Source organism: Adiantum capillus-veneris, chromosome 6, assembly GCF_014529385.1.
Source record: "Adiantum capillus-veneris isolate H3 chromosome 6, ASM1452938v2, whole genome shotgun sequence".
In the NCBI taxonomy this organism is placed as follows: domain Eukaryota; kingdom Viridiplantae; phylum Streptophyta; class Polypodiopsida; order Polypodiales; family Pteridaceae; genus Adiantum; species Adiantum capillus-veneris.
In genome coordinates, this window is record NC_140936.1 from 86,922,586 (window position 1) to 86,950,085 (window position 27,500).

The following is a 27,500-nucleotide window of genomic DNA, read 5'->3' on the forward strand; positions in this document are numbered from 1 at the left end:
AAAGGGATCGAGATCTTTCCCCAAGCCCAGGCTTCAGTCCTCAATCTTATGATATACTACTCACACTACCTTATATATAAAGACTAGGATCTCAATTGAAGGGAGGGCATGTGGGACAAGTTCCTTAAGTCCTTCACCATCCCCTTCACACTCACCCATTGGACTTACTAATTCTAACCCTCTACCCACCTAGGAAAAGACTAGTTTTAGGATTATGAAGGCTGTATGTAACCAAATCGGGGGCTGTAAAGTACAGCACGTCCCTCTAGACAAGAGGCTTGTTTTGAGCTATCATACGCCATATTTTGTGGCTCGGTTAAAAAAAGGGACCAAAAATTTAAAAAAATTGGGTTGTAAACACATTAAAAACTAGGTGAGTGGCCTTCACGGGCACTCACCAACACCTCTAGAGTGTTGAGGTCACATGCACCTACGCTCTGGTCGTGTGCTAGTGGACAAGCACATCAAGAGTGTCTCCATTTAGGCGGGCACTCATTATTCCTCTACCTTAGGCTCTAGGCCCTCAGCGGGAACCCAAGGTAGTACCACTCAAGACCCGTTTATTGCGTCTAGTGACTCTTCCTCTGACTACGACGTCATGGAGGGTTACCCGATGCCTAATCCGGATAGCTCAAGCCAAGACATGCATGCCATGGGCCCACGGTCTAGACCGAGTGTGCTTAGCCACTTGAAGGAAACCTTTAGTAGAGCCTCTCGCTGAACATGGAGCTAATGATGTAAATGAGGGGGGTGGGGAAGTAAATTTTCCATTCATGATCAACGTAGATCCCATGCTCCTGGAGAGTGTGCACGTGAATACTCCATTCACTGCACTCCCCGACTCTTCAAAGCTATTCCCCTCTGAGGTTATATTACCTCATGGTAGAAGCCTTGCCGAAGTGCAAGAGGGTTGAGCGGTATATCATTGCAGCTAGGAAAAAGAAATCGAGAGCTTACACAAGACGAAGAAATGAAGAGAGTTAAAAGAAAAAGCACCTATGTCAATATCCTTGCTAGGAGAGCAATCGAGTGCTCTTGAATTAGCAACCACTAAGGGTCAACCCATAGAGAGCCACATTGCATCTAGTTCAAAGGAAAGGGCCTAGCACCTCAAACCTAGACGGGGCATTCTTAAAACAAAAACTTGGAGTATGAACTACAAATAGAAACTTCAATCAACCTATACACAGGTCACACCTATCACATGGATTGGTTAGATGTCCTACAATCCACTACGAATGCTACTAGTGTAGAGGATCAACAACAAAGAGTTTGTCAGGTCATCCATAGGGTTATTGAGCTGGAGAGGCTGAACAAGGGGATCCACATGCCTTCAACGGGTCTCATGAGATTCTTGGATACAGGGAAAGCCAAACAACCAACCTTATCGCAAATAGAGACTCCCTCGATAAGCTCGATTGATCCTCCATATGTTGTTTTGCCAGGGGTCTCAGTGCAATCTAAGCCCACAAGTGATAGCTTTACTTTTCCAAGTCTAGCTCATCTTTCCCTTGATGACACCACGGTTACCATGCCTACCCCAATGATGGGCATGCCAAGAAACACGCCATGGACCTCATTTGTTAGTAAAGCACCGCTACATGGTAGCTCAATGCCTGCAACAGTACCTACAAGTGTGTACCAATCGTATACATCTATGGGTCCTCGTACTCATGTAGTTCCTACCCCTCCCATTGTTTCAACAACCTATGCTCCACAACCACAACACCCAAGCTCTTTTTCAATGGGACCATACCGGCTAGCATTAACATGTCACATCCTATGTCTGCTATGCCTAGGGCCACACATATGAACTTTGGACCACCACATGGCACAACATCGTACCGAACTTGTAACCCAAGGGCTTCCTATGCACCAAGTCCAATGCCAATACCTATTCCACATGTAGTCTCTGGAGCGCCTTCACTCATAGTGCCTGCTCACTTAGGTGACTTGGCAACATTTTCTCAAGCTATCGATCGATCTATTGCTGAGAATATGTGTAGCATGCCTGATAGAGAGCCTAGAAGTAAGGCAGTACAAATAGCCAAGCTCACACAAAAATTTAGTGGAGATGGGGATGTGAGAAAGCATATCGAAGTGCTTGAACAAATATGTGATTCCCTAGGAGAACACAATGACCTACATAAGAGTAATGCTTTAAGCCTAACCTTAAGTGGGAAGGCTGGGGATTGGTACGGAACCCTAAGGGTGGAAGAAAAAACGAATTACCCTACTCTTAGGAGACTATTCTTGAAAGAATACATACAAGAGGGAGTGCTTTGGGGTGTAGCCTCTTAGCTCCAGAAAGCCCAACGAGAGGAAGGAGAGTCGGTGAGAGACTTTATTAGTCGCTTGAAGCATTTGAATTCTCGTTGTAATCCAAATGAGCGCTTCAATAATAACCAATTTCTTGATAGATTTATTAGGGGATTACGACATGAGGATATCTACAATGGCCTAATCATTAGAGGTATCACCACTTGGGAAGTAGTCACCACCAATGCGATCCAATTGGAGGATAATTTAATGATTCAAGGAAAAAGAGTGTCTGTTGAGTCTAAATCTACTAGCTGGCAAGCATCGGGGCATCAACCAATGACCCTAAAGCCTATTGCTAAGGAGCCAAAGATATATGAGATGACTTTAGCAGATCTCGCCAAGGCCATTCAAGAGAGTCTTAGAGACAATCGTGCTCCATAAAACAATCATATGTATCCAAGAAGGGAGCAAGAATGGTGCTCAATATGCTATGGTCCGCATAGTACAGTGAATGACCTACTTTTAAAATAAAATTCAATGGGAATTGCAATGCTTGTGGAAGGTATGGTCATCAAGCTAAGGATTGCATAGTATTTAAGTGTGTGATGGCCAATAGACCACCAACCTTAGCATGGACAGACACACCTCAAGTGCCTGCATTGATGCTGGCCCCACCTCTTGAACAAACGTCACAACACATGGTCCCTAGGGCCCAAAATGTTGCTCAAACAACACCCTTACCACCTCCAGTGCTAGGACCACAACCACCACATTTGAGAATCACTTCTATGAATCAAGTGGGTTGTGAGTCATCTATTGCTTTTTTGAAAGACTATGAGGAAGATATAGACCCTAATATTGCATGTGGGATTGATGCACTTGAAAAAAGTCCACAATACTACATGGAGGACTATTGGGGACAAGTCAAACCTCTCTATCAAGTAGTTGCTCTTGCTGCAAGAGGCCAAAATATCAATTACACTGCCAAGAGACCACCTCTTTAATGCTATGAGTGTGGAGGTCCACATCGTGTAGCTGAGTGTCCTATTAGGCTACAAAAGAATGCTACACTAATGCAAACCAATCAAGCAAGCACGTCTACAATGCCGACACTCATGTGTAATCGATGTGGCATAGATCATTTTATTGCCCAATGTCCAAATAATCCAAATGCACCAAAGATCACACCATTAAACTTGATTGAGGTTACTGAGGAGCCATCACAAAGTACACCTGTGGTACCAGTAAGTGTACTCACACGATCGATGCTCCAAAAAATATATATATATTCTTAAAGAAAGAGACATGGCATCAATTGCCCAATCTCAAAAAAAGAAGAAAACACGAAGGAAGAGATCGCAGAAAATAGCGATGTCAGACCCTAGTTCAAAGACCAGCATAGGGACTGATGACCCCGTATATATGAACGCCGCTGAGGAGGATTTTGATTCAGGTGAAACCATGGAGATCAAAACAACCACAAGGAAAGAAACCAACAAGGAGAATCGTCATGAGACACAATGGCAAGGATCCAAGAAGAAGATAGGAACTTACCCAAACCCTACAGATGAGATCGAGCGAGTCAAACAATTAGGGAGTTTGGTAGAAGAGACCCAAAGGGACCTGGAGCCAATACCTAGGCAGATCCAGATTACAGACACAGTGTTCCCTACGCAACAACAACCTCACAAAGTCCATAGACCCCTAGCCATACCTAGTGTCATCCAAGAAGAAAGTGACTTAAAGTCATGAGAAAGTGATCGTACTCACATTTTGTTGGAAACAATGTTTATAGAGGGACTACCTGACCCTATCGAAGAAATGGAGATCCCATCCTCCCCACATCAAGGGACTAAAGCCCAAAAGGTGCCGTTAAATATTGCCAAATTTATGGATTTCATGGTTTCAGAAGTTAGAACCTCCATCATGTCCAAACTATATGGAGACCCCGAGCTATTCTTAGCTCTTCGAGCTTTCCTGAATGGAGAACTGAAAGTTGGGCTACCACAATTTGCACAGATGGATGGAGCTAGGGAGATGCCAATAGAGGAGGAACACTTGATCCACAACCAAACCTAGATGAGAACTCTGTTGTAGAAATACCTATTAACAAGTTGGGACAATACTTTGAGGGCGATGAGTCCAATGCGACAATACCATCACTACCACGGGATTAATTGTGAAGGGAATCCTTGATGGTGTTGCTGGGGTTAGCATTGTGACTAAAAATTGATGGGAAACTATAAGAAGACCTCACCTCGGGACCACAACCATAGTAGTAAAGATGGACAATCGGTCTATTGTTAAACTTATTGGGATGCTAGAAGATCTCAAGATCAAGGTCTTTGGACACAAAATAAAAAATACCTTCATTCTTATGGATTTCTCCAAGCACACTATGACATCTGAGATGATCTTAGGATGTCCTTTCATGAGGGAAGCAAAAATGGTGTATGACTGGTCTAAAAACCATGTCTACTTGCAGTTCTAAGATTTTGTTATTCGAGTAGATCTTGTAACTGGTTGAGCACATCCTCTAGGAAACAGATTTATAATTGATCATAGATTTGACACCATAGTTCACTCGGTACCATTGTAGTATTGTTACACATGTAAAATGGACATTGATGTTGGGGAAGATTCTCCTACTGGGATGGTTGAGTCTGACAATGTGGATTGGGTCCACCTAGAAGCAACCATAGACACTTGGGGAAATAGGGGGATGACCTGGGTAACACTTGAGGGGATAAAATGCCACCACTCGTGCCTTTAAATACGATAGAAGCAATGCATATAGTTTATTTTGACCTACAAGATGAAGGCTTGATTGACGTTGGAACTAGTAGTGTCTCACAAGACTATAGCCCACACGATTTGGAGTCAGAATCATTGATTTAAATTGACTCTGAGAATGAATAATTTGAGTTAAATCTTAGTGCAAACGTGGGGACAAACCATTCAGGGCCCAGTGGTATCCTAGATGACAATCTATCCAGGAGCGCAAAAGACCATAGCGATTCATCTAGTGACTCTCCACTAGAGATCGGTCGTAATAAAAAATTAGACAATAAGAGTAAGAGATATAAGAGGCGACGTTATCAAGCAAATGTGTGTGCTAGAATAAATGAAAAGAAATCTACCGTGGAATGGCTGAATTATATAGGGGCATGTGATGCTCATCGAAAGTTGGTAGATAATTGGGGTGAATACCTTTAAAGTGTTATGTGGTGTAGTCCACAACCCATTGACATTGCACAACTAGAGGCTACAGAGAAGCCAAAGTTGAGTCATACTGTAAGGAGAGGACATGGAGAGTAACCATGCTTATGAGTTATTAAAAAAGACCTTGACAAGCGCTCCCATTTTACGAGTGTCCGATTGGAATGTAATTTTCCATGTGCATATTGATGCATCAAACTTTGCTATTGGGTGTGTTCTAGCTTAACCAAGAGAACATAAATTGGACTACTCCATTAGCTTTGCGAATTGTCGATTGAATGATGCTGAGAGAAACTACGCCACTACATAGTGGAAAGGTTTAGCTATGATTTACGCAGTGAAGAAATTTTGCTACTACCTTCTTCCCAACAAGTTTGTTTTCTACGTGGATCATCAAGCCTTGTTGCATCTAGAAGTAAACCTTGTTCCAGGGGAAGAATTACACGATTGCTGTTAATTCTCCTTGAGTTAGATTTTACCGTTGTGTGAGACCTGGTAAAAGACATGTCATGGCAATCATTTATCTCGCATACCCAATGGTGAAGCCCCTATTGGAGTCGATGAGATGAATTGCTTGATACTTCCTTATTTCTAGTCGAGACCATGCCTGAATGGAGTGAGAATATTGTGAACTTTCTAGTTAATGGTTTTCCACCCAAAGAGCTTCGTAAGGATATAAATCAAAAGTGTTAAAAGAATGTGAACCTTATTCTCTCATTGCAGGAATGTTCTACAAGCTACGGAAGGACGATATTCTTAGACGTTGTGCCCATGAGAATGAGTAATTATACATACTTCAAGAAGCCCACATGGGTATAGCCGGAGGACATTTCTCAAGGGAACTAACTGCTAGAAAGGTGTTGCAATCATGCTATTGGTGGCCTACCTTATTCAAGGATGCATTACTTTTTACAAAAGGATGTGATGAATACCAACGTTACAAGATCACACAACAAAAGGATAAGATTCCCTTACATCCTGTTAAAGTGACTCAACAATTTGAAAAATGGGGTTTAGACTTTGTAGGTCCAATTAGTCCGATAGCTTGTAATACTCAATCTCGATATATTATCATTGCGACTGACTATGTGACAAAGTGAATGGAAGCCAGGGCGACATGTAAGCCTGATGCAAGATCAACTGCCAAGTTTATCTTTGAGAACATTATTACAAGATTTGGTTGTCCCTTTAAAATCTTGAGTGACAATGGTACTCATTTTATAAATGGATTGATAAAAGAACTCACTATCAACTTCACGATAGCTAACCATAAGTCCACACCTTATTATCTACAAGCAAATGGCCAAGCTGAGAGTACCAACAAGACCTTAATCTCTATCCTGACCATAATGATGGAAGCTCATCGCACAGATTGGGATTTGAAGCTGACAAAAAAGCTCTATGGGCTTATCGTACTTCTTACAAAGTGCCTATTAATTGTACACCATTCAAAATGGTATATGGCCAAGAAGCAGTTTTGCCATGGGACTTTGTAATTCCTAGTCTACGTGTAGCTTTACAAGAAGGTTGGGACGGTAACCCTTTAGTTGAGCATTTATATATCCTTGAGAGGTTAAATGAAGAAAGGCAATTGGATGTGCAAAACGCACTTGTGGAGAAAGATAGGAGGAAGAATGGTTTGACCATTATCTAAAGAACAAAGATATCAATGTTAGTGATAAAGTCCTTATGTATGGAGTGAAAAACAAGAAGAAAAAGTTGAAATATACGGGAAAAGGACCATATAGAATATGTGAAATCACCCCACAAGGTACCATTCATGTGGAGACTCTTGATAGAGTTGAAACCATTGGATTCCTCACTGGGAGCAAATTTAAAAGATACTATGATCCTTTAAGCCAAGAGGAGCTACACGCCATCCATAAAAAAAAGGCAACCAAGGCACAAGCCGAGTTGAATAAGATACAAGCTCAAGCTGAGGCTAAGGAGCGACAACAACGTATAAGACTCCAATGAGAGGCCAACCTGGGAGTTACACATGCATTCCATGTTGAAGCAAAGGATGATTGGTTGGACTCTGACACACCTCTAAGATATCCTGTTGAACCAAATAGCACCTATGGAAAAGTGCTATATAACACCTTGTTAGACACGGGTGCTAAATATAAGTTGTTATCATATGGGGTGTGGTGTCAGTTAGGAAATCCATTTCTATATGAGAGTACTATCCAAGTCAAGGGTGTCAGCAAGAAAAAAACCACGGTTTCTGAAATCTGTCACACTTCTGTCAGCTATGACAACGGGGTTGTAGCTCAAGACTTTTTGGTCATGCTTGCTGGAACTATGGAGAGTTATATAAACCTAGGACGCACGTGGATGATAGCCACCAAATGTACTATTGATTGGGGGACTGGGGTTTTCACAACACAAAAATCAACTCTTAGCCCTACCACTCAAGCCATAGTCCCTGAGCTATTACCTCCCGAGGAAATAAACCAAAAACATTGCATGTCCAGGAGGTAGAACCATATGTTCCTATAACCCAACTCTCTAGAGATTCAACTTTTTGTAGTTGCAATAAAGCTTGAGACACACAAGACCCATTCTAATATAACAAAGAAAAATACAAGTGGGTCCCTAAAGCTTCTTTAGCGACCATGATGATACTACAAAAAAGGAGCCTTTTAAGAAACGCCCCACTCGCCCCAAGAAATGTAAAGAAACGTTGCGTTGGATTCCTAAAAAACTATTGGAAGCCCAAAGCTACTAAGAAGGAAATGATCAAGTTTGGGTACCAAAACGTAAATTGTGTTCTTACCTATCACTTGACCCATGTGAGACAAATCCTGTGATGACAAAGCCGATGAGAGATCATGGGAAAGGAAAAATCACATAACACTATGCACCGGAGCTAGTATGGGTTCTCAAGCAAGAAAGGCTTGTTTCGCTTAGCTCAACCATAGAAAAAATGAATGAAGCTTCTTGCTCTTCATGTAGTTCATATATGTAAATAGAAGCTTCAACACAACCTCCACCTACCATTGTACATACCCATACAAACAAGAAAGAGTTTATACCTCTCGTTGTGATTTCACCACCTACAACAATATTGCAAATAAAATTATGGGAGAGTATCTTACCACCCTTGTAACTATATAAAACGCATAGGGAGGTCAAAAACTATTGGTTAAAGCCTTCACCCATAACAACATGGAACAATTGGTTTCAAAGGGTAACAACATCGTTCCAAAAGGTATGATCTACCCAAGGAAGGGGGGAGTGTTTGCTGACATCCATTATTTACTTGCTTCCTTCTCAACCTTCCTCCCTAACCTCTCAATCTCCCAATCTTAGGGAATGTATTATAAAGCCTTATACTCACAAAAAAATGAAAATAAAAAAGTAAAAGAGCAAGAGCCACCAAACAAAAATCTAGAAACCTACGAGTTCTATACATAACACAAAATCATTCTACCCAGAGAGCAACGTGCATCAATTTTTGGATGAGGCATAGTCCTTGCATGCACAGGGCACTCATACGCACTTTGGAATTGTAGCCTTTGTTGTTATACACGGGCCATGCTAGCACTTCAAAAATTGGTCCTTCCCAAGGTGGTCTTGTTGTTGCAGATGGGTCAGCAGCAGAGCTCAGGACGGTGCCACTGTAAGACTTCCTTATCTTTGCCCTTCTATAGATTTTTTGCTTTCTAATATTTTCCCTCTCTTGCCATCATAGCTTAGCTTTGCAAATGCACCAAAGACAATTACCACGCTATCTTTCGTGCTGTTGAGACCGATGTGCATCCTATGTTTGTTGCACGAAACATAGGTTCCTTCATAGGCCAAAGCAATACACATTATGTACAAGGACACGACCTTTTGACACGACCCTTATAATATATGCACTCTAACCATCATCTCTCTGTGTGTACAGATATGGATAGTACGATAGAGTCATCCACTTCTACCTTGGGTGAGAGGTACCCTCTTTACTTCGCACTAGTGTTTCACATAGTCTACACGTTGCTTGCATGTGAATGAGATTTGGTAGATATGCTAGCGTGTGAGAGGAATTTCAAGGAGTTAGAATGGCTGTTACGTCCATGACCATGACTGATCCATACTTAGTAAAGGAAGTCTCTCTAATTGCACAAAATTACCCTCTTGACCAAGATGACTATAGATATCTAGTGATGTTCTTAGTGAACATTTGTGCCTTTAATGATGAGGAAGAGTTACATGATTACATGGATGTCACATATGGTCTCACGGATGATGACTTTGTTTTTCTCGATGATGATGAGGGGTTTAGCCTTAGGGTTCCCTCCCAATCTCTACAATATTCTATTCCCTTGACTCTCTAGGGGAGTGCAAATAATTAGGTTAGGGTTCCTTATGTTGTTTGATTGTGTTCAATAAGGGTTGGCGCCTCTTCCCACTAATGTGACTTCTAGAGGTATTCTTTGTGTTTCCTAGTGTGTACAGGAACGTGTTGCTGTTGTTCAAGAATTTGGACCTTCATGGAATCTTTCTCTCGTTCACTCTTCAAATCAAGCACGATCATCAACACGAACATGTGTTTCTTGTCCATTAGCATTGCCCCTTGTCTTTGTTTTTGTATCCATGATTGTCTGCTTCAAATGTGATTGGTAGCACAATATTATGCACATTTTCTTAGATTAAACATTAGATTCTATATAATTTTTTGTCATAATCCCTTGTCTAGGTTTTAGAATCAAGCAGTCTGACTAAGATAGTTTGACCAAGTTAGGAGTTATAGATCTTCTCTTAATACCATGGGGAATGCCTTCCTAATAATCGATGGCTACTTTAGGTTCTTAATCCGATTTAGGCAGCACTGTGTGCAATGTACTAGGGCTTTCTAGTGGGCTTAGTCCCTATTGACCTTTAGCTTAAGTATTATGAAGGGAGTTTACTAGTGTGATGAGCCTAGGGAGGGTAACAGTGTTATATGACCCCCCAAAGTTACAAAATTAAAATACTGAAAATGAACAAACAAAAAAAATCAAAAGTGCTACAATGTAAAATCTTAAACTGGAAGAGAAATCCTAGTTTGATTTGGTACTTCATACACATGTATCGCCTATGGTACTAGAGCCCTAGAGGTTCCTAGTGTGCGTGCTTTTCCTTGAAAAGAAAAAATTCTAGGTATACAAAATAAACACACACATCAAAATTGAATCAATGTGAAACGACTTTGGGGGGTCAAAGAAAATGAAATAAGTCAGGTGATGATTTCATGAGCAATTCCTTTTATCGTAGCTTAACTACAAGGTCTTCTAAGTATAGCCTCTAGTCAACCCTTGAACATCAAATACCTTGCTCTTGCGATTAAACAACTTAATTGACCAGGGAAAATTGAGAAGCTTACCCATGGTATTAATAGTTGACCTCTAGTGCCACTTGACCGTTAAAATGAGCAACCCCAGACTTGTTTATTTTTTGACCTTTACTACTGCTTATGCATTTGATTATATTATAGTTTATTATTTTCCTGCTAACAAATTGTTTAATATTATATTAACAATCAATTTGTGTGCCTATAACTACATACAATTTTTTATTATATATGAGAATACAATTATTGTGCCAATTTTGGTTGATTTTACAGTGATGAAGAAGGCTAAGGATATTCAATCTCGAATGCTCTTCCACCTCGACAAACGAGCTTCATCTCAATAGCTTTCGAGGACGGAATCTACATCAAGAAGGGGGGCATGTTAATCGACAAGTCACACAAAGGAGTCAATACTGGGAAAAGAGGAAGCTTGAGGACTACCCAACGCTCCCTATCGCTTGGTGTTGACCTTGGTGTTAAAGCCATTGTAAGCGACAGTGAAGACCTTATATAGTGGAGTCAATAATGGGCAAATAGGAGGCTTGGCAACTGCCCAATGCCCTGTAAATTAAATGGCCTATGAACTTTGAGAATAGCGGAATTAAGAGAATTAGAGTGAGCATTTTTGTGAGATTACTTTGAGAACTTGGAGGGTGAACTTAATTGATGGTAGCAACATAAACATAGTACTTAATTAACTTGGCATGAACAATACTTTTGCAAGAGAGAGAGTATTAGAGAACATAACAATAGATGAGGACCGAATTTACTTGGATCCAGCTGTCCCCCCTCCAAAAGGCGTTTGTATTATAGATTCTCCCATCAAGAGAGACTTTGTTACAATACATTTTGATGGATCTATACGGATACCATCTTGAGAGATAATATGACCTAAGTATTGAATCTCTTGAAGGAAAAAATTGCTTTTCTTTTGGTTGGAAAAAGCTTGTTCTCCCTCAATGCTTGAAAAATCACTTGGAGATGTTGTGTGTGTTCCTCCAAGGACTTGGAGTAGATGATTTTACCATGAAAGAACACTCCAGTAAACTTGCGGTGGGGTCTAAATATTTTCTCCATCAAACGATTGAATGTGGCAGGTGCATTGGTCAAGCCAAAAGGCATGACTATATATTCATAAAGACCAAACGTTGTACGAAACACGGTCTTTAGGATATCTTCCTCCACTATCCTTATTTGATGATAGCCACTTTTAAGGTCAATCCTACTGAAGTAGGTAGAGCCTTGTAGCTTATCAAACAGATCTTCTACCAGAGGTACAAGAAATCTATTTTTGATAGTGATATGGTTTAGTGCACGATAGTCCACACACATGTGGTATGTTCCATCTTTGTTTTGCACTAAAAGGACCGGAGAACAAAAGGGAGATGAGCCAGGCCTCACTATCCCTTTGTCTACCAATTCTTGTACTTGCCTCATAATCTCCTCTTGTTGGGCTTGGGAAACTCGATAAGGAGGCTTGTTAGATACGCGGCGAGCTTCCTGATAGGAGCTCAATTCCATGGTCATCATCCCCTCGTTTTGGAGGTAGGTCCATAGGGATGTCATCGATGAATACATCTTGGAATCCTTTTAGAAAGCTAAGCAAGTCTAGAACTTCTTGATTCCTACCATTTTCATTTGATAAACCATTTAATTTAGCGTCATTAGTGGATTGACAAAAATCATGTACACAAAAATCAAGCTTTTCATTGACTTATCAAAAGCTGGTGAATTTACAAGTGGTATAATACGACTAGACTCATTAGCATCTATATACATGTTCTTTCACTTGTAGGTGAAGTAGATTCTCATCTCAGGAAACTTCATGTTGGCAGCCATGCGATCAAACCATGGCGCCCCTAGGATAGCATCCTCATGTTGGAGAGGAGAGATGAAAAAGTCTTCTTTGTCGACATAGATTTGGACATGAAGCCTCAACTTCCCAATCAAGGGAGTAATGGAGGCCTGTTGTCCCTTGAAATCTCTGTCAGCCATTACAATATCTCCCATCTCAAAAGCTTGAATGCTCAACTTGGTGGCCAACTCCATTGATATGAAGTTGTGAGTAGAGCCAGGGTCAAACAAGATGAAGGCATCATGCTCCCTTACCTTTCCCCAAGCATAGGAGAGAGATGATCCTTTGGAATGAGCATCCACTTTTGGAGCTTCGATGGTGGAAGCCCTAGGAGTCGCATTGCAAGCATTTTTCTTAGGACAAGAACGATAACCATGTCCTTGCTCCCCATACTTAAAACACTTATGGTCCTTGCGGAAAGCTTCAAGCTTTTCATCAGAGAATTTTTTTAACCTTTGTAAACTCCCTTCTCCATTGACCTATTGTTGTTGTTGTTGTTGTTGTAGGAAGTGCCTCGGGGTTTTCTAAGCTTTTATGAGAAAACACTATGCTTCAACTCGATTTAGTGTAGCTCCCCTTACAAAATTTTGAGATTTGCCTCAGAAATTCTAATTTGCCTTTAAACGCTCAAGAAAACCTAGATTTAGTGGAATCCCATTTACAAATTTTGAGATTCACCTTTGAATTCTAAGTCAACCCAAAGGCGAGAGCACCGACAAAGCTCAAAGAATCTAGCGTAAAAACCTTCAAAAATAACCAAGAATTATCGGAGTCCCTCCCGCCATCCACCTTTGCCGTTTGTTGAGGTTTGCTCCTACCTTGGGCTTTCACATCTTCTGCCTTGGATTTTCCGCATTGAGCTTTCCAAATTTCGTCAACTCTCAATTTTGTCAATTCTCAATTTTGTAGATGTCGATGTTGATTTTTTATTTTTGATTCTCGATTGTGGATTTCATTGATTGAGGCTTTGTTGATTGTTGATTGTAAAGCCAATGCTTATTCTCCCTCCCCTCTCTCTCTAGTGCTAATGTGAGAACCCTATCACCTCCCCCCTCTCTCTCTCTCTCTCTCTCTCTCTCTCTCTCACACACACACACACACACACACACACACACACACACACACAATGCGTACAGGACATCCATAACAAATTGTTGGCTCCTATCGTTGAATTGTCGAGATCAATGTACTTCATTAATGCAATGAAAATTTGGAAAGCCTTTGTGCAACGCGCCATGTAACATTTAATGGTCTAGTAACTTGTGTGTAGCGAAAATATCATGAACATAGTGAGCATTTTACTAGAATAGATTCCTAATGAGAATAGCAAGAGTGCTTGGGTGGAAAGAGCAACAAAAAGCATAACACCTAGTTAGATAGCATGAACAATACTTCAAAAGAGATAGAAATTAAGCAATTGACAACAGTTGAGGACCGGATTTTCATGGAGCCGGTCCCCCCTCCAAAAGGCTTTGTATTATGGTTTCTCCCATCAAGAGAGACATTTTACAATACAATTACTTGTGTTCCTTCAATACTAGCTAGTGCAATGAAGATGGAAATTTCATGCACTAAGCAAAACACTTATCAAACACAACATCAATTCCCTCACGGTCTGAGACCCAAGACCTCACACACCTTCGAAGATGGTGAGAGCTAGCGGGGTATGAGAGTAGATTGAGAGGAAGAAGGAGTATTCTTACAAGAAAGATGTACATCTCCTCACATAATCACTCATATTAGCATAGCTTAGCTTAGTAATTAGAATGGTAGAGGAGATGAGCATGCATTGAAGCTTGGATCTTGGTTGGATTTGCATCACAAATCCAAGAGTTTTTGGTGTAGGCCTCCCTTCTCACAAGCTTGGAGTAGGTGATAAGCTTTCCATTAAAGCTTGAGAAGGAGAGAGAGTCTTCTTACTCCAAATATGAGCTAGTGTGAGTGTGTAGGTGATAATTCCTATGAAAAATCACCCCCCTCTCTCTCTCTTGGTCGACCCCTCTTGCTATTTGCTCTTGCTAGAATTCTATTGGACCTCCCCAGGCTTAGCCAATGGTAATTAAGCAGCATAAGTGATAGCCTTTTGACATGTGTCCCCCTTTCCCCTTTTGTGAGAGATTTAGTAATTAATAAATGCAACTAAACTCTTATTGGACCCCTTTGCCTCCTGGCCAATAGGAATCAGGCAAGCCATTGGGCTTCTGAATGCTCATTGGACCCCTTGGGAGACTGTCCAATAGTCTTCTAGAGAGTTTAATTCCCATTGGTTCTTTTATTAAGTGTTTTTAAATTAATTAAACTAGATTTACTCTAGCCTAATTCTCATTGGTCCACCTCCAAGGCCATCCAATAGAATTTGAGTACACCTTGTGGGCATCTGGGCTAGGGAGCTGACATGTGACCCTCATTCCCTTTGTGTAAAGGGAGCTTGTGTGTGTGTTTGTGTGTGTGTGTTTTCCTCTCTCATGCCCTACTTGCAAGGCTCACCCCCTCCTATGAAGGGATGGATGAAGACTTTTGGGGCACACACAAAGCATCCAATTTCCCTAATGTTTGACCTTTTGACACAACCTTTGAATTTTGGAACCTTAGCATTTTGGAAGTCTTAATGGGTTGAACCTTTCCTTTTAAGCCCATTGGTGCACATAGCTCTTTTGCAGATGTCCCCCCCTTTGGATCCCTATTTTCCCTCCTTTGGATGCCTACTGTGGCCAGTGTGCTAACTTAACCAATATTCTAGCTTTTTCTCCCCTTGGCACTTCCCCATATTAAATGATCAGTTTAACATGAGAAAATCATTTAGGAGAATTAGATATTGATTATTATGACATTACCTTTCTTTGAAATCACAGTCGCCCTCGAATATGGGGTAGAGAAGAAAAAGCATATTCATTAGTCCTTTTTCCTAGTGGGTAGAGGATCTCTATGTTATCCTACGACATCGTTCCACAATGGATGACTAGTCCATTTGGCGCTTGAGAGCCTGAGGCTGCCGCAATCATGTCTACACATTAGTCCTATCATCTTCCATATCAGAGTGACAAGCTCTACTTGGTGTTTGGGAGACGTCGTCTCCGCAAACTTGATCTAAGCATGCATACTACTTTATTTTTGTGCACAATAAAGAAAACGAGAGTCTTATAAGACAAAAAATTTGTTCATTTTTAACATTTGTACATTTGCTTACTGTTGGGAAGCATTGTAAGCATTGAAAAGGTTTAGGTTATCCTTTAATTGTATGCCTTGCATCCATCTAGCATCTTCAAAAGGATAATTCTTAAACTTAATAAGATATCTTCGGATAGTCTTACCGCCTCTTAGTACCTTCTCTTCATGTTGGAGAATGGACTCGGGCTACAGCACCTCTTCTTGGTCCTCAATCTCCGGTGGGTCTTCAATTGTTGGTTTTTGTGGTGGCTCTCCTTTGTAAGGCTTTAGTAGGCTCACATGGAAAGCATTGTGTATGAGCCAATGGTTGGGCAACTTGAGTTGATAGGCCATCTCATTGATTGGCCTAAGAATTTGGAAGGGACCATAGTACCTTTTTGCTAACTTAGCATAGTACTTTTGGTGTCCCGTAGGATTCTTGCCCGTCGTGTGCCTTAATCGAGCCTTGGGAAATTTGAGTAAGACCCAATCATTTTCTTTAAAGGATTGGGCTCTTCAGTGCTTGTCAGCAGTAGCCTTTTGCCTTTGCTATGAGATAGAGATAGCATCCTTAATCTTTTGGAAAGATTCTTGTAGGTCTCGGCTATACTCATCTGCAGCGAAGATCTTCCCGTGTACCTTAAGTAGCAAGGGACTTTTTTATCTTCCCTCAATTACCTCAAAAGGTGCTTTTCTCGTGGAATTATGTACAGTGTCATTGTAGGAAAACTCCACTAAGGGTAAGTACTTTTCCCATTGGGATCAATGATCTACTTCCGTTACATAGGCTTTTAGTAGATTGAGAATTGTTAGGTTAGCTATTTCACTTTGGCCATCCGTTTGGGGGTGATAGGCCAAAGAGAAGTTTAGCCTTGTTCCTGAATTCTCAAAGAGACCCTTCCAAAAATTTCTGGTCATTCTAGGATCTCTATCCAACACTATGGACATTGGCAAGCCATGGTACTTGAAGATTTGTGAAATGAAGAGGGTTGCCATTTGATGGGCTTTGATAGTCTTTTTGACAAGTATAAAATGAGGTTGTTTATTGAACCTGTCTACTATCGTCCATATTCCCATATTCCCATGGATAGACGTAGGCAATCCAAAGATAAAATCCACGGATATGCTCTCCCATGGTGAATTAGGAATTGGCAAAGGTTGAAGCAATCCAAGTTGCTTCCCTCTATCAAACTTTGTCTTTTGGCATACCACACATTTAGAAACATACTCTTATATGTTTGCTTTCATGGTAGGCCAATAGAAATATGTTTCAATCCCCTTTAGGGTAGAGTGAATCCCTCTTTATCCTGCATAAGGAGGAGCATGAGATTCATACATTACTTTCTCACGTAGTGAGCTAGTAATGCATAGTCTATTTCCATAGAGAATAACCATTTTGTAAAGTAAATGGTTCCTCTTTCTTCCCTAGTGCAAGGGTTGAAATCACATCTCTAAAATCGAGATCAATAGCATACTCATCTATCATAGAAGATAGATCATTGTGAGTTGCTATGGAAACCGCATTCACTCTCGGCCGTCTTGAGAGTGCATCGGTTACTTGATTATGCTTGCCAGCAATGTGAGCAATATGAAAATGAAATTGCGAAAGAAAATTTGCCCACCTCATTTGTTTGTTGGAGAGCTTGGTCTACATCATGAAGTACTTAAGACTTTGGTGATCCGTTCGTAGAATGAAAGGAGTCCCCAATAAATAGTGCTTCCATGAGTCTAAGGCATGTAGAACTGCAAGGAGTTCCTTTTCATACATGCCTAGAGATTGCTCACCAGGGTTGAGGGTTCAAAGGTTGCACCATCACTTTCTTCAGAAGATGAAGAATTTGAGGAAGATGGAGAAGAGGGTGACCTCTTTCTCACCTTTTTCTTTCCTTGATCTTCTTTGTCTTAACCATCACTTTCATAAGAGGAAGAGGATGAAGAAGATGGAGAAGAGGGTCTCCTCTTTCTTGCCTTTTTATTCTCTTGCTTTTTGTCATCCCTCTTTGAAGTATGGTGTGGAGAAGTATGCCATGGTCTTCTCTGTTTTGGAGGTGATGGAGAGCGTTTAGCCCGCCGTCTTCGTGGAGCCATCTCCACCGAGGTGGCGGGAGACTCACTTCTTTCTCGTTACTTTGGTGGAGGCTCTTGAGTTCTCCTTTGAGAAGGAGATGCGTCATCAAGGAGAAAATTTCTAAGCCCTTCATATGGATCCTCTTCTTCTTCGCGAATAAAAGAGAGACCTCTTTTGGAAGCCTCGCAAGGAGGCTTCCTAGGTGTTCTCTCGTCATGGTGGGGAGCTTGGATAATCCCATGAGCACGAATCTGACAGTGCACTTCACTTTGCAGGGATGGATTGCCCATGGCTTGTTGAAGCCTAGAAACAAGATAGTTAACAAGCATCGGGGCATAATTAGTAACTTGCTCATTAGCAAAATCAAAGTTATCAACATTAATTTCACTCTCTTTATTTTTGTCATCCATTCTAGCAACTTTTAGGTGTAAACTTTTTAGGTGTACCTTGGCACTTCAAGCCCTAGTTTCTACTCCTCTTTACCCCTTTAGAAAAAGCACTCAAGCTACTGTACCCGTGGCTCGAATACCATTAATTGCAAGGAATAGAAGAGAGGGTCGTTCAACTCCAAAACAGCACCGGCTTCTGTCAAGCTTCTAATAGCTCAATAGTGGTTAAGCTGTAGGCAAGTCCCGTAGGACTCCACTATTAAGACCATAGCTCTCGACGGTGATGCCCCGTTAACTGCACAAAGGCAGGCGCACTGCAAGGCTGAAAATCCCTATTCTACTTACTCACATGAAATTAATAGTACCAACCATTTATAGCTAGCTTAAGGACCTTCCTTCTTGAGCAAGAAAAGAGAAACCTTGTGCTCTGATACCGATGTAACATTTAATGGTCTAGTAACTTGTGTGTAGCGGAAAATAGCATGAACATAGTGAGCATTTCATTAGAATAGATTCCTCATGAGAATAACAAGAGTGCTTGGGTGGAAAGAGCATAAAAAAGAATAACACCTAGTTAGATAGCATGAACAATACTTCAAAAGAGAGAGAAATTAAGCAATTGACAACAACTGAGGACCGGATTTGCATGGAGCCGGTCCCCCCTCCAAAAGGCTTTGTATTATGGTTTCTCCCATCAAGAGAGACATTTTACAATACAATTTCTTGTGTTCCTTCAATACTAGCTAGTGCAATGAAGATGGAAACTTCATGCACTAACCAAACCACTTATCAAACACAACATCAATGACCCAAGATCTAGCGGGGTATAATTGTAGATTGAGAGGAAGAAGGAGTATTCTTATGAGAAAGATGTACATCTCCTCACATAATCACTCATATTAGCATAGCTTAGCTTAGTAATTAGAATGGTAGAGGAGATGAGCATGCATTGAAGCTTGGCTCTTGGTTGGATTTGCATCACAAAGTTGGTGTAGGCCTCCCTTCTCACAAGCTTGGAGTAGGTGATAAGCTTTCGATGAAAGCTTGAGAAGGAGAGAGAGTCTTCTTACTCCACATATGAGCTAGTGTGAGTGTGTAGGTGATAATTCCTATGAAAAATCACCCCCCTCTCTCTCTTGGTCGACCCGTCTTGCTATTTGCTCTTGCTAGCATCCTATTGGACCTCCCTAGGCTTAGCCAATGGTAATTAAGTAGCATAAGTGATAGCCTTTTGACATGTGTCCCCCTTTCCCCTTTTGTGAGAGTTTTAGGTAATTAATAGATGCAACTAAACTCTCATTGGACCCCTTTGCCTCCTGGCCAATAGGAATCAGGGAAGCCATTGGGCTGTTGAATGCTCATTGGACCCCTTGGGGGACTGTCCAATAGACTTCTAGAGAGCTTAATTCCCATTGGTTCTTTTATTAAGTGTTTTTAAATTAATCAAACTAGATTTACTCTAGCCTAATTCTCATTGGTCCACCTCCAAGGCCATCCAATAGGATTTGAGTACACCTTGTGGGCATTTGGGCTAGGGAGCTGACATGTGTCCCTCATTCCCTTTGTGTGAAGGGAGCTTGTGTGTGTGTGTTTTTTTTTCTCTCTCATCCCCTACTTGCAAGGCTCGCCCCCTCCTATGTAGAGATGGATGAAGACTTTTGGGGCACACACAAAGCATCCAATTTCCCTAATGTTTGACCTTTGGACACAACCTTTGAATTTTGGAACCTTAGCATTTTGGAAGTCTTAATGGGCTATATTTCCCTCCTTTGGATCCCTAGTGTGGTCGATCTGCTAACTTAACCAATATTCTAGCTTTTTCTCCGTTGGCACCTCCCCACATTAAATGATCAGTTTAACATGAGAAAATCATTTAGGAGAATTAGATATTGATTATTATGACACGCCAACACCTTGAGGAATGGTATGTCGACTTTGTGCCGTTTGTTGAGGTCTACTCCTACCTTGGGCTTACACATCTTTTGCCTTGGATTTGTCTGATTGAACTTTCCAAATTGCGTCAACTCTCAATTTTGTAGATGTCGATGTCGATTTTTTATTTTTGATTCTCGATTGTGGATTTTGTCGATTGTTTATTGTAAAGCCAATGCTTATTCTCCCTTCCTTCTCTCTCTAGTGCTGATGTGAGAACATCCCCCCCCCCCCCCCCCCCCTCTCTCTCTCTCTCTCTCTCTCTCTCTCTGTCTCACACACACACACACAGACACACACACACACACACAAATGCGTGCAGGACATCCATAACAAGTTGTTGGACTCCTATTGTTGAATTGTCGAGATCAATGTACTTCATTAATGCAATGCAAATGTGGAAAGCCTTTGTGCAACGCGCCAACACCTCGGAGAATGGCACGTTGACTTTGTCTCTTATATTCACACACACATCGAGAGAATGGCTCTCTCTCTCTCCCTCTCTCCCTCTCTCTCTCTCTCTCTCTCTCTCTTCACAACACACACACACACACACACACACACACACACACACACACACACACACACACACACACGAATACATGCATCTAGCTTTTGAACTTTGAGCATCGAGGTCAAAGATCATTTATGACATAGAAGGTCCGTGCAAACCTCCGAAGGGAGGTTCATTGAGCAACACAAGGAGAACAATTCTCTATGGCCTTCAAACGTAAGGGAAATTCACCCTTCAAATGATTTTTAAAAATAAAAGTAGTTAGTGGTCAGCCTTGAAATTCTCTATGAATCTAGCTTTTGAACTTTGAGCATCGAGGTCAAAGATCATTTATGACATAGAAGGTCCGTGCAAACCTCCGAAGGGAATGTTTAATTGAGCAACACAAGGAGAACAATTTCTCTATGGGCCTTCCAAAACGTAAGGGAAATTCACCCTTCAAAATGTTAGTGGTCAGCCTTGAAATTCTCTATGAATCTAGCTTTTGAACTTTGAGCATCGAGGTCAAAGATCATTTATGACATAGAAGGTCCGTGCAAACCTCCGAAGGGAGGTTCATTGAGCAACACAAGGAGAACAATTCTCTATGGCCTTCAAACGTAAGGGAAATTCACCCTTCAAATGATTTTTAAAAATAAAAGTAGTTAGTGGTCAGGCTTGGAGTGAAATAGCCTCCCAAAAACTATAGGCTTAAGTATTATAATTTTTTCCATAAAAACTATAGGCCTAAGTATAAGAAATCTTCCAGGCCATAGCAATGGGCCCGTTGGGAATCAGTTTCTCGGCCGAGGAATCAAGGAGGCCTCAAAATTCTCAACCTTGTGGCCCATGCAGAAGCTTGTTGCGCCAAATTTGTGGTTTCCTTGGCTAAACAGGATCAAGTTTGGGCTGTCATGATCAGAGATATGATAGACGCAGCTAAACTTGGCTCGAAGGGTGGAAAGTGGAGAGGGCTGGAGGTTCATGACAAATTGTTAGCCTGGCGTGGTCTACTTTAGGACTGGGGGGCAGTTCAGGAGAATTGGTAAGAAAATGCAATAGAGCAGCAGGAGTCTTAAGGTGGGGGGAAGAAGCCGAATACTTCAAGAACTCCATCCTACATTGGTCCCCCTGGCTCTCTAAAGTTGTGGATCTGCCACAAACTCCCTATTGAATTGAGACAGCCAAGAAGCTGAATAATAAGGGTCTGAACCGACTTGAGCACTTCTGTGGACAGTGGCAACAAGAGTTGAAAAACCATTGACCTTATGGTTACCCAGTACCAACTTAATAGCTTGGAGGTCTTGCTTATCCACAAAGTGATGAAAGAGCTGGACAATCTAGTGATGCCAATTTGTGATTCGGAGTTGGACTGTTGCTTGGAAATGGCCCGGAAGCAGTCTCTTGTGGAAACCCCATACTAAAAGCATCTATCAAACAATGATGCAAAAGAAGAATTGGTCTAGCCCCCTTAACAAGATATGGAAAAAGCAATGGTCGGAGGAAAGGTGGGAGCATGTAATGGAGAACATATGGAAGCCAAAGGTTCCGCAGTACATGCAGGTTTTCTTATGGAAGGTTATTTGGGGTGCTCTACCGACGGGGGTGAAGATTCAGGAGAGAGGGATTGGGTCAGATCGATGCTTGGGGTGCAGGGTAGCTAGTGAAGATATGGCCCACCTATTCATGGACTACCTAGCTATCAAAGGCCTCGCAAGGAAAGTATGCAAGTGGGTCCAGAGAACATGGAAAATTAGTTTTTTCAAGACTGACCTATTCCTTGGAGGTAAAAATTTAGGTAGTCTTGTACTCCTCCTCAGCACTCAGATCGTCAGATACTTCTTCTTTCATAATGTATGGCAGACAAGGAACCGCCGTGTTTTTGAAGGAGGTTTTGAGGTGGCAAGCCTCGCAAAAATTATACAAGAAAGAAAAGTGCTATTATGGGCACTCAGGTGCAAGCATCACTTGGAGGATTGTTCTAGGACTACTTGTGCCTTGTTGTCAGCAGATGGAATGCCTAGGATGGGGGCAAATCTTGGCCATCGGTAAATAAAAGATCTCAGAATGACAAGAGTATGGAACTTGTGTATCAAGGTTGTGGAGGCGGGTTCGTAGGGGTGGCTGCCTTGATAGCCGATGTAATTATGATCCCTAAATGTTGTCATGGCTTAACATGAGCATGACAAAACCTTGTAATTTTTTGGGCTGCTCAATATAATCCCCTCACAGTTGTGAGTTTTGCAAAAAATATATATATATATAAATTTATATAGAGTACTAAGGTCTTTTTGACTTCCCACTGCCAAGACTCCCTCTGAAGTCTTTTATTTTTTTACCATCTTAATACTTACTCTTCACTATTGCATTTTCAATTGAATGTTTTCTAAAGGTTCTCTTTGAAATGAAGCAGAATGTGACACATGGAGGGTCTCTTCTTCCTTGAAAATTTTAAGCTTCTTCATATATAGTATATACTAGTATGTGACCCGCGCGTTGCTGCGGCCAAGGAAACATCGTCTCTATTCTCATAGGGCTATCTTCTCTTCCAAGTGGATCACTTGTAATACTCTCTTCCTACATGTATAGTCTAAAAAGTAATGCATGATACAACCTTTTGATGATTGTTGGAATAGCATTATTTGAAACCAAGATTTTGGAGCTTTCATAGGGCATATATTACTCATGAGAGATTATATATATATATATATAATATATATATATATATATATATACACACACACACACACACACACACACATATATATATATATATATATATATATACATATATATATATATATATATATATATATATATATATATATATATATATAGAGAGAGAGAGAGAGAGAGAGAGAGAGAGAGAGAGAGAGAGTCCTCCTCCTTTTGGTCTACTTTGATCTAGCAATGCTACCAAGACTAATTATAGAGATTAGATAAGTTAGCATGGTGTGAAGAGATGAAAGCTAAGAGAAGTCAATGTAATAATAAAAACTTTTTCAAAAATGGAGTGGGTTCTAGAATTGGTTTCAATGATAGGAACGCAATTGGATTCAATGTCTCTACTCCACTCTCTTACTTGCTTCTATCCTTGCATCTTTCTTATGAGCAAGGCATGGTAGTAGTGCACATTATAACCGCCTATATAATAAGAAGGACATCTTTCCCTTGGTCTACTTAGAGTTGACAAAAGTGCTACCAAGTCAAAAGTACAAACTGGGTAAGCTAGCAAGCTTTTACAGATGAAGGCCCATATCTGCTACACTGTGTATTTATAAAACTTTTCATATCTAAGAGTAGAGTTATGAAAAGATTAGGGCTCATACTTTCCAATGTACCAGGAAAGCTTCCAATTTCAAAGAGATAAGTTGGATTTCTTTTAATATTGTTGTGTGTGGTCGTGTAGGTAGAGTCCGGCCACCTAGTGTGGACGGACATGTGATGGTTGGAACTGCTTGATGGTTATAATATAAGGAGGTGCCCTCTCAAGGTAGAGGCGGACTCAGTTTGAGCCTAATCCCGTGTACACCACATTGGTGGAGGAGACAGGAAAATTTTCTTGGGGTAGTTTTCTTTAGTTTCTTGAATTTTTTCTTTCACTTTCGCTAGCCATGGCGTTCTGTTTCGACACAGGATAGATGCTTCTCATGCTCTTCTGCAACCTCAATTAGGTGGTGATGTAGAGCTTGAGTGCTTGCTGCCCGACCACCTACATTACAGTTATTTGCATGATGGCACCTCATGAGCTCTGCAGTGGTTGAAGCCTCGCAAGCCCTATCTTGAAGCAGCTTGCTCGTCACTCTTAGTGTGGTTCTTATCTGCCCTAAATAGTTGTAGCTCTACCCCTCGGCTTGCTAACCCTTAAAATGAAGAAGGAAGTCAAGCAGTCTACAACGCCATGGCCACTTCTGCTGCTGCCGCAACTGCTCCTGGGTCACTGCAGCTAATGATGGCGGTGGTTTTCCTCTCAGCAGCAACAACATGAAGCAGCAAAGTATGGAGAGGTCGATGGTGCGTAGGAGCATGGCAAGCGCATCATCAGAAGGAGGCAATATGCCTAGAAGCAGAGTGTCAATCGTGAAGCTCAACTTTTCATTGTGTTTAGTGGTAGTCTTTTCATCTTTGATTCCTTTCGCAAACTAGTTTTTGTTGAATAACCGTTACCATCACACCAAGCTCCTTTGGGAAGGGATGCATGTCGCAAAAATTCCGCACCCAATCCTCAGTCAGTCCTTCCTCTTCTTGTCCATTTCATTGGGATAGCGACCTGGTGTTTGCATGAGCGAGATGTATGAGTTCCATGCCTCAATGATGTCGGCATGATGACAAGTCTAGCCCCCAAGCTCAGTCCCTTAGCTCCGAAGCCATTGTATGATCACTCCCCCCGGATGAGGCGTTGGAGTTGATCGCTTTGTGTCAAGTCTTTTCTCAGTGGTCGTGTAGGTAGAGTCCGGCCACTTAGTGTGGATGGACATGTGATGGTTGGAACTGCTTGATGGTTATAATATAAGGAGGTGCCCTCTCAAGGTAGATGCGGACTCAGTTTGAGCCTAATCCTGTGTACACCACAATATTAAGAATGTGATTGACTATTCCATCTATGTTGCTCTCTAGATGCCTTGCTTGCATCTCTATCTATGTTTTGTGCATATTAATGTTTTACATCATCACTTAATACAATAATGAAAAAGCAGCTTAATACAATAAGGTGTACACTATTTGTTCATGTACACTTTCACTTCATTTTCACCTTCAAATGTGATAGAAATGAAAACAAAATAAGATCACTCAATTGTTTATTTTTGCAAGATTTTGGGCCATTATGTTAAACTGAAGTATGTGGCCCAAAATTGAGGTTGTGACCTGAAATCATGTATGTCATTGATGTCTCTATCTCCCTCTCTCCCCAAATTATAAAAGCATGTTCCTTGTTGAGGGATTAGATTGTATTTAACCATTTACATGCTTGAGCCTATTATCTTACGCACAATCTATCATACCAACCATTTATTTTAGCTCTTGCTGCCTTAAATGCGAGACCGGACATTGAGGCATTCTAGGAGAGACTCTTCTTGTATACACATTATGTCCCTTGAAAATTTGAGAGTATAGATATCATGCCCTACTTGAGTGCTCAGCTTTTGATCACATGAAATTTCTTGTCTTACCTTTTAGCATGGATCATGGCCTACATTTCTTTGTCTCCCAAAAACTTCATTGATTTAATTTGTTAGTTGCCACCCTTATATACATAGTATTCAAGCATGCTACATGTAGTATTTGGTCCCATAGGTCAATCTAATGTTTAAGGATGATGACTCTCTCTCTCTCTCTCTCTCTCTCTCTCTCTCTCTCTCTCTCTCTCTCTCTCTCTCTCTCTCTCTCTCCCCCCCCAAAAAAAAAAAACTTTGAGGTCATTGTGATCGTCTCTACTTATTAAAAATCCCACCTCCTCTCCCTCCTTGAGAAAGTATGCAAGCATGTAAGCACTTGCATCCAAGAATCGAGACTCGTTAAAATATATTTTTTAGGCCTCTTGTTCTTCTTCTTCTTCTGCTCTCTCTCTCTCTCTCTCTCTCTCTCTCTCTCTCTCTCTCTCTCTCTCTCTCTCTCTCTCACACACACACACACACACACACACACACACACACACACACACACAAAACTCACGATAGTATTTGTCACTCAAGTATTTATTTTGGTGATGTTAAACATTTTATGTGTGTTTGTGTGTGCGTGCATGCCTACGCACGCACGTTTGTGTGTGTGTGTTTACTTTTATTTTTCCAACTGTACAGAACTATATAGTGAATTGCACCATTGAACACAACCAGTAGACTTCAAGGCATGATACAATCATACTTATACAATAAGAGAACATGATCATAAATTATTGAATTAATTTTTCAAGTATGAAGTACAATTTGCCACTCAGGAGGAGTAGGTACGTCTCTGGTAAGTGAAGGAGAGGTCGGTACCTGCCACCATCCAAACATCAAAGCTTATTAGAATAGGCTACAATGAATGGGTAGACAGGTACCAAGTGATCTCTGCCACTTGTTATTGTTGTCACACCCCTAGAACAACCTCCTACTATTATCCTGAATTTTGATTTTTTACAATGGTTGGTTCAAAAACCGCTTTTGCTTTCCTAGGCAAGTATTCCCTAGTCCTATAGGGTTCTACTGTAGGTGATTTAAGCTCCAATCTGTCCATTTGTAGCTTATTATTAATTGCCTTCATGTTCTCTGGGTTATTATTCACCCTAATTCGTGCAGTCAGCCTTACTTTGTTTGGTTCCTGTATCAGACAAGCATTCATTTCATGAGCATTGGCAATCATTGTACTCGATATTTGAAAAAAAATTGCCAGAGTTTTGTTTGTTTTTCTAAGAAATTTATAAAAAAAAACATAACTATACCAAGGTTTCAACCATTCCAATTATCTTCATGTATGTGATTCAAAAACTGCTCTCAAAAAAACCAGTCATTTTTCTTGACAAGCAACCAGTTGTCTTCCAAAAAAAAACCTTAATATTCATGTCTTTCCAAAAACTACCTTTATCAATACCTGCATATGATTGGTTAAGCATAATCCAGTCTCAACCACAAAAAGAATTTTCTTATTCATATTAAGTCTGCAACCACCAAGTTACTCCCACAATTATGTGAACTTTGAGCAAGCATGTGTTTTCGACCAACTTGGTTCCCAACATCCCCCCTTTTTTTAAAGATTTTGTATTCTCGGACCAGCTCAGCCAGCCTGCTCATTCACTATGATATGTTTCCAGATCAGAGAGTAGGATTGCGAAA